Here is an 8,414-nt window from a genome sequence, read left to right on the forward strand (position 1 = left end):
TACCTGTAAGCGAGAAGCTTTGGAGGACTGTTGAGACCTTCTGACAAGCCACATCAATCAGATTCACTTAACAACCATGTTACTAACTTACCAATTGCGCGATTCGCTTAACGACTGGGGTGAGAAAGGTCGTAAATTGGGGCAAAACTCACTTAACACACATCTCGCTTAGCAGAAATTTGGAAGTCTGTTGTAGTCATAAGTCGAGGACTACCTGTAGATGGGAAGACCTCTCCAGGAGACAAGTGAGATTCTGATTGAAAGATGAGTTTGATGGATCACTTCCCTTATTGAGCCAAATGGATCCCTTGGTAGACATTAAGAGAAAACAGGGGGACCAGTGAAGGCAACTTGAAAAGCCAATGTCAATTTTGGGGTGACCCCTTTCCTTTACTCTCTTTATTTCATTCCCTCCATAGGCATGATATTTTGAATCTTCAGTTTATCAGAGGATCTTGGAAGATCATACATGGAACGGAGTTAATCCTCAATTTGCAAACACAGATCGTCATGAAATTGCCAGTGTGAGTCAAACGTGTTTGAGGGAGAGAGGGTTGTGTCAGACCCGCCCCAATCCGATCCCTTGGGAAAGAGAAACCCTCGACTCCATCTGGTTAAAGCAAAGGGTTCTTTTACTCAGGATGTTGGTTGCGGTAAACTCGAGCCGGCTCTGAAATCTCCCGTGCTCGCTAGATACAAAAATAAGGTGTATGTTTTCTTTCAGCCCATCCTTCCCAGGGGTGAAATCTAAAATTTGTTACTACCGGTTCTGTGGGCATGGCTTGGGGGGGGTAATGTGACTGGGTGGGCATGGCCAACTTTTTCTCTTTTTTTACTTTTAAAACCATTTTTTCTACAATCTCTTCAGCCAAAGAGATTGTAAAAAAATGCTTTTAAAAGGCTCTGACGATCAGGCAACTCAGCTGGGATCATCAGAAGCTTTTAAAGGCATTTTTTTTTCCTACAACCTCTTCGGCCGAAGAGGTCATAGAAAAAATGCTTTTAAAAGCCTCTGACGATCCCAGCTGAGCCATGCGATCATCAGAGGCTTTTTTTTTTACTTTTAAAAACATTTTTTCAGCCGAAGAGGTTGTAGAAAAAATGCTTTTAAAAGCCTCTGACGATCCCAGCTGAGCCGCGCGATCATCAGAGGCTTTTTTTTTTACTTTTAAAAACATTTTTTCAGCCGAAGAGGTCATAGAAAAAATGCTTTTAAAAGCCTCTGACGATCCCAGCTGAGCCGCGCGATCATCAGAGGCTTTTTTTTTTACTTTTAAAAACATTTTTTCAGCCGAAGAGGTCGTAGAAAAATGCTTTTAAAAATTAAAATAAAAGCCTCTGATGATTGCATGGCTCAGCTGGGCATGGAGGGGGGGGCGCAGGGATTTTTGCTACCGGTTCTCCGAACCACCCGCCTCCATCGCTACTGGATCAGGCAATCTAGTCCGAACTGGGAGCATTTCACCCCTGATCCTTCCCCCCCGTGAACAGTCTGTTTCCAACCAACCAGAGTTCGCCAAGATGTTTTGAGAACTCTGAAATGTTTGGGAGTAACCCGCATATTTCTCAGGGTGCCTGGCCATGGGATGCTAGTACAAAAAAGATTTTTATCACCTGTCATTCCCCCAGAGGTAGGCTATCACATTCTATCACGTGCAACATCAAACAACACGGCAATTCACTCGTGTGTGCCGTCCACACATGCGTGCAGCATCAAAACCACAGTGATATAGGACGGGATTACTCCTGGGCCTGGCCACCTGCGAGGCCAGGTGGGGCCCGCAGGTTGCTACTACCGGTTTACCCGAACCAGCTGAATATCACCTCTGCATTCCCTCCTCCCAATTTCTTATCACGTACACACAAACCTTTATTTCCCTTTCATCCTTCCCCCCTTCTTCCCCCTTCCAGTTTTTGATGGCAGGATACCTGTGAGGCGCCAAGCCGAAGTAGCAAGGAAGGGTCTGGACTTAAAGGGGGAGAGGCCCAGATTTTGTTCCCTTAATAGATATGGAATCTCCTTGGTGACTATTTGTAATGGCTGTCTCTCCATCTCAACTCAATAAGGAGGGGGTGAAGAATGGGGACTAGACCAGATGAGAGACATAGGACATCAAAAATAGAATAAGGTTGGAAGGGGACTATCTCTGCCCATGGAAGGAGACCCTAACAGAATAACATAGTTGGAAGGGAGCTTGTAGGTCATCTAGACCAACCCCCCGCCCAAGCAGGAGACCCTACTCCATTTATGACAGACGGCAGTCCAGTCTCTTCTTGAAAGCCTCCAGGGATGAAGCTCCCACAACTTCCAAAGGCAACTTCTGGTCCATCGGTTGATTGTTCTGTCAGAAAATTTCTCCTTATTTCCAAGTTGAATCTCTCCTTGGTCAGTTTCCATCCATTGTTCCTTGTCTGCCCTTCAGGAGCTTTGGAAAACAGCTTGACCCCCTTTCTCTTCTCTTTGGCAGCCCCTCAAATATTGGAAGGCTCCTATCCTAGGTGGCTCTGTGGCTAAGACACTGAGCTTGTCGATCAGAAAGGTTAGCGGTTCGAATCCGTAGTACAGGTCTCCTGCGTGAGCAGGGGGTTGGACTAGATGACCTCCAAGGTCCCTTCCAACTCTGTTACTGTTAGTCCAGAAGCTGTGGGTGCTCCATCACTGGAGGTTTTCAACCCTGAAGGTGACAACTGCGGGAACATTCAGAGTCGGTTTTCCCCAGCCGGTGCCAATATGATATATCCAAATAAACTATTCTGTGCGGAATCTAATTCTGCCTCGGAGTTATGTTTGCTACGGGCGTATTACTTGGAACACTGACAAGAGACTGGACAATGGTTTGTCCAGAATGGTACAGGTTCTCCTGCTTGAGCAGGCGGCTGGACTAGAAGACCTCCAAGGTCTCTTCCAGTTTTGTTACTCTGCTATGTCCAGAATGGTGGAGCAGGAAAGGACCAGGCAGCCTGGTCTGGATTTCCACCATCACATCCCTTTCCTATTTGTCTTCAACAGGAAGCTGTTCCGGACCGTCACTGTGGATGTGAACATCACTGCAGACCTGGCCATCACCCAAGACAAACCTGGTGACCTCAAGCTGGTCCTTAAAAACTGCCGAAACCTTGTGGCTGGTTTTACCGTCAAGCTGCCTCCAGGGTAGGCGGGCAGAAAGGAGGGGAGAGAGGGGGGGTCTGCCTTCTAAGGGTCCACCCAGGGGGCCCAGAGGCTGCCTCCGCACCATATTCTTCACCAGGCCACCTTGAGACCCAGCGGTGTTGTCTAGACAGACCACGTTTGGGGAGTTTTTGTGGCTTAGTTGGGTGAGCCCAGACCACGGTCATTCATGATAGAGAGGTTGAGAATGAGAGAAGAGATACTGTAGTACTGAAGATGGAGAGAGAAAGAGAGAGGGAGAGGGAAAGAGGGGGACAGATAGATAGATGGACAACAGACACATGGAAATGATAGATTAGAGAGAGATATGACAGATGATGACAGACAGATAGACACAGAGATAATAGACAGACAGATATAATTAGATAGAAATAGAAAGATAGGATAGAGATAGGTAGGTAGGTAGGTAGATAGATATGATTAGATAAATGATAGAGAGATAGAGATAGAGATGATTAGATAGATAGAGATGATAGATAGATAGATAGATAGATAGATAGATAGATAGAGATATGATTAGATAGATAGATAGATAGATAGATAGATAGATAGATAAGATAGATAGAGATAGAGATTAGATAGAGATGATAGATAGATACTGTAGATAGATAGATAGATAGATAGATAGATAGATAGATAGATAGATAGATAGATATAATAGATATGATTAGATAGATATAGATAGATAGATAGATAGATAGATAGATAGATAGATAGATAGATATAGATATGATTAGATAGAGATGATAGATAGATAGAGATAGATAGATATGATTAGATAGATAGATATGATTAGATAGATAGATATAGATAGATAGATAGATATAGATATGATTAGATAGAGATGATAGATAGATAGATAGATAGATAGATAGATAGATAGATAGATAGATATAGATATGATTAGATAGAGATGATAGATAGATAGATAGATAGATAGATAGATAGATAGATATAGATATGATTAGATAGAGATGATAGATAGAGATAGATAGATATGATTAGATAGATAGATATAGATAGATAGATAGATATAGATATGATTAGATAGAGATGATAGATAGATAGATAGATAGATAGATAGATAGATAGATAGATATAGATATAGATATGATTAGATAGAGATGATAGATAGATAGATAGATAGATAGATAGATAGATAGATAGATATAGATATGATTAGATAGAGATGATAGATAGATAGAGATAGATAGATATGATTAGATAGATAGATATGATTAGATAGATAGATATAGATAGATAGATAGATATAGATATGATTAGATAGAGATGATAGATAGATAGATAGATAGATAGATAGATAGATAGATAGATAGATAGATAGATAGATAGATGAGACAGACAGGCAGAAAGAGAGAGAAATTAGATTGGATAGAAGATGGATGGATGATAGAGAGAGAGAGACAGACAGACAGTTATAAGATAGATGATAGAGAGATGATAGGTGGATAGAGAGAGACTGTAGATACATAAACAGACCGCATAGACAGGCAGGCAGAGCGAGCAAAAGAAAAGAGTAAATGCTGCAAAGGAAAAGCTGCAGAGGACTTGCAGCTTTCTTTATTTTTATTCTCCACCCCCCACCCCCTTGATGGTTTGAGCCTCGTTGCTGGGGCTGGTCCCCTCTCCTCCCCCGGGGGAGCTGAAACGCCCCTCGGCTCCTCACTGAGCGACCCTCTGCTTTCCTTTTCTCCGCAGCCTGATTGCCTTGCTGCTCAGCAACTTGGTCAACTCGGCCATTCAGAACACCCTGCCTGCGGTGGTGAGTGACCACCAGATGCCCACCGGGTGGGTGGGGGAGTGGGAGGAAAGCTGGAAGAATAGATTACAGATTGACAGAGTTGGAAGGGACCTTGTAGGTCATCTAGTCCAACCCGCCTGCAGGCAGCTCTTTCGGCTCACCTGCTCTTCGGGGCCCCACCTCCAGCCTAGAGACCTGGAAGAATCACAGAATCCCAGGGGCTGGGAGGGGACTTCGAAGGTCATCTAGCCCAACCCCCCTGCCTGAATAGAAAGGCCTATACCAGCAGTTCTCAACCCATTTATGTCACCACAGGGGGGGGGGGGTCCAGGAAAGCTTGAAGAAATATTATGATTTAAATCTTAAGTCTTGAAGGAAAGGTTGAGGGTCGCTGCTTTACTGCTATATTTCTGGATGGTAATTCAGAATAACAGAACGCAAGGAGTCCTCGGCTTACGACCACAGCTGAGCCCAAAATGCCTGCCAGCGAAGAGAGACAGTTACTAAGCGGGTTTTGCCCCGTTTTTACGACCTTTCTTGCCACCGTTGTTAACTGAATCACCGCCGTTGTTAAGCTACTAACATGGCCATTAAGTGAGTATGGCTTCTCCCATTGACTTTGGTGGTCAGAAGGTTGCCAAAGGGGGATCATGTGACCCCAGGACACTGCGACCGTCATAAATACAAGTCAGTGGCCAAGTGTCTGAATTTTGATCACGGGGAGGCTGCAACGGTCATAAGTGCGAAAATGGTCACAGGTCACCTTTTTCAGTGCTGTTGTAAATTCAAATGGTCACTAAATGAACTGTTGTAAGTCGAGAAACCTTTGTTACATGCCAATTGCCAAACACACAAATTTTGATCACGTGACCACGGGGATGCTTCAACAGTCATTAAGTGAGGAAAACGGTCATAAGTCACTTTTTTTCACAGATGTTGTGACTTCAAACGGTCACTAAACGAACTGTTGTTAGTCGAGGACTACCTGTAACAGAGTCGGAAGGGATCTTGGAGCTCTCCTAGCGCCACATCCCACAAAAATTATGGTCCAAGAACTATTAGGGAGGAACTGTCTTCACCCTCTTTCTCACACACAATGTTCTGTCTCCGTTCCACTCACGCACCCCCACAGACGGCCCGGAGTTAATAAGCCACACGACAAAACTCTTTGAAGATAAAGCTGGCAGCAACCCAGTGGCTAGCTGCCAATTCAGACTTTACTCACACAAAACAAAGATTAGACTGCAAGCATTCCGATAAAACAGGCAGAGTGTCAACAATACAAGGATTAATCCAAATGCAGTCCAATAAAGCAGGCAAAGTCCAGTAACGCAGAGATCATGGATTAGTTTTAGTTTTTGCTTGTCACAAACTGAACCGGCCACCACACCCACATTTATACCCTGTGGGGTGTGGTCCAGTGACTCAGCTAATCTCTGGCACACCTACCCCTCTGCTGCGCACGCTTCTCCCTGCGCCTCTGCCGAGGGTCCAGCCAGCACTTATCTCCTTCGTCACTGTCCACCTATGGCTGTGGGGACGTGCTTGGCTCTGAGCCTATCTTTTGGCCTTCGGTGTCCTCCGGAGGCATTGCCAGAGAGGAGGGTCCTGGAGAGGGAGGCCTTGCCAACTCCTCTCCCTCATTCTCAGAGTCTGCATCTGTCGATAGCCCAGGCTCAGGCAACGGAGCCACAACACACAATCTAAAAACTGGGTCGCTTCTTCCTCCTCTGGAATTGCAGCCCCTCCCTCCTGGGAATCCAGACTACATTCCACCCCACATCATCGGATCTCCCAACTTTAATCGAGGAACAGAATAACAGAGTTGGAAGGGACTTTGGAGGTCTTAGAGTCCAACCCCCAGCCCAAGCAGGAGACCCTAGACGAGGGACTATCAAACTCAATGCCTGTGGGACAAATCCGGCCCACGGGGTGCTTAGATCTGGCCCGTGAGGCTGCCATGGAAACAGCGAAGGTCTGGCCTGCGGTACCTCTGCCAGCGAAAACAGAGCTTGGGGAGGGGGCACAAACACTCTCTGAAGCTCCCTTTTCACTGGTAGAGGGCTGCAGGAGGCCGTTGTGTCTGAAAACGCAGCTCATGAAAAGCTCAGTTTTCTCTGGTAGAGGGCGAGCAAAACAAACGACTAGCAAAAGTGGCATTGAAACATCGGGAAATGTTTCCCCTTTTGCATTTGAGCACCTAAGAAGGGACAGGAAAGGAGAAAAGGAAAGGGGAAAGACAAAGAAAAAGATGGGAAGACGGGAAGAGAGCAAGGAGGGAAAAAGAAGGAAAGAGGGGAAGGAAGAAGAAAGGAAGGAGAAGGAAAAAGGAGAAAAGGAGAAAAGGAAAGGGGAAAGACAAAGAAAAAGAAGGAAAGATGGGAAGAGAGCAAGGAAGGAAAAAGAAGGAAAGAGGGGAAGGAAGAAGAAAGGAAGGAGAAGAAAGAAGGAAAAAGAAGAAAAGGAGAAAAGGAAAGGGGAAAGGGGAAAGACAAAGAAAAAGAAGGAAAGATGGGAAGAGAGCAAGGAAGGAAAAAGAAGGAAAGAGGGGAAGGAAGAAGAAAGGAAGGAGAAGAAAGAAGGAAAAAGAAGAAAAGGAGAAAAGGAAAGGGGAAAGGGGAAAGACAAAGAAAAAGAAGGAAAGATGGGAAGAGAGCAAGGAAGGAAAAAGAAGGAAAGAGGGGAAGGAAGAAGAAAGGAAGGAGAAGAAAGAAGGAAAAAAAGAGTAGAAGAAAAGGGGAAAAGGATGGAAGGAAGGAAGGAAGGAAGGAAGGAAGGAAGGAAGGAAGGAAGGAAGGAAGGAAAAGAAGTCCTGCCTTAGCACTTGGCCACCAGCAGCCCTGCTGCCCTTCACCATCTCCTTGTCTCCTCCTCCTGACCTCTCCTGGTGGTCTCCCATCCCATCGCTGAGGATGCTTTGCTTACAAAGCTGGGTCTCCTTGCGGGGAGAGGGAATGGGCCTCCCACTTTGCCCTCCTGCACACACCATGAGCAACCTGGCCAGGGATAGCGAGCAGCATCCTCGAGGAGGAGGTAAGCGCAGCCGGGCACCTACTCGGGGAAGCGGAGCTGGACTGGGCTGGGCTGGGCTGTGGGGTCCCGGGGTCCTGGCAGCTCAAAAGCCAGGGTGGGCGCTTGCCCTCCTCTGCCTAGGGCTCTGGACAGCCTGCACCACTGTCCAGGGTTCCTCCACGTGGCCTGAGAGGGACGGCAAGGCTCCTCTGGAGGACCAGAGTTTGGCGCTCTCCCTGGTCTCGCCTTCCTTCACTGGAGACAATGGATCCCCCCAGCCCCGCCCAGACCACCACAGGTGCCCCCAACATGAGTGACATTGAGCTGGCCATACCCCCCCCGACCCCTCCGAGGTCAAACAACCCCGATGTGGCCCTCCATGAAATGGAGTTTCACATCTCTACCCTAGACCATTTATTTATTTATTTATTTATTTATTTATTTATTTATTTATTTATTTATTTATTTATT

At 46.0% G+C, this 8,414-nt stretch overlaps 1 long non-coding RNA gene across 1 annotated transcript; it reads left to right on the top strand.

The window, feature by feature from the left end:
• Positions 1–464: 464 nt before the first annotated feature.
• Positions 465–4,941, top strand: LOC139314681 (uncharacterized). The gene is made up of 3 exons (XR_011600205.1): positions 465–524; positions 3,011–3,151; positions 4,889–4,941. It is a non-coding gene; the product is annotated as an uncharacterized lncRNA (long non-coding RNA).
• The last annotated feature ends 3,473 nt before the right edge of the window (positions 4,942–8,414 follow it).

Source organism: Pituophis catenifer, unplaced genomic scaffold (genome assembly GCF_029215685.1).
Source record: "Pituophis catenifer annectens isolate HBS135680 unplaced genomic scaffold, rPitCat1.0.hap2 SCAF_3, whole genome shotgun sequence".
Lineage (NCBI taxonomy): Eukaryota > Metazoa > Chordata > Lepidosauria > Squamata > Colubridae > Pituophis > Pituophis catenifer.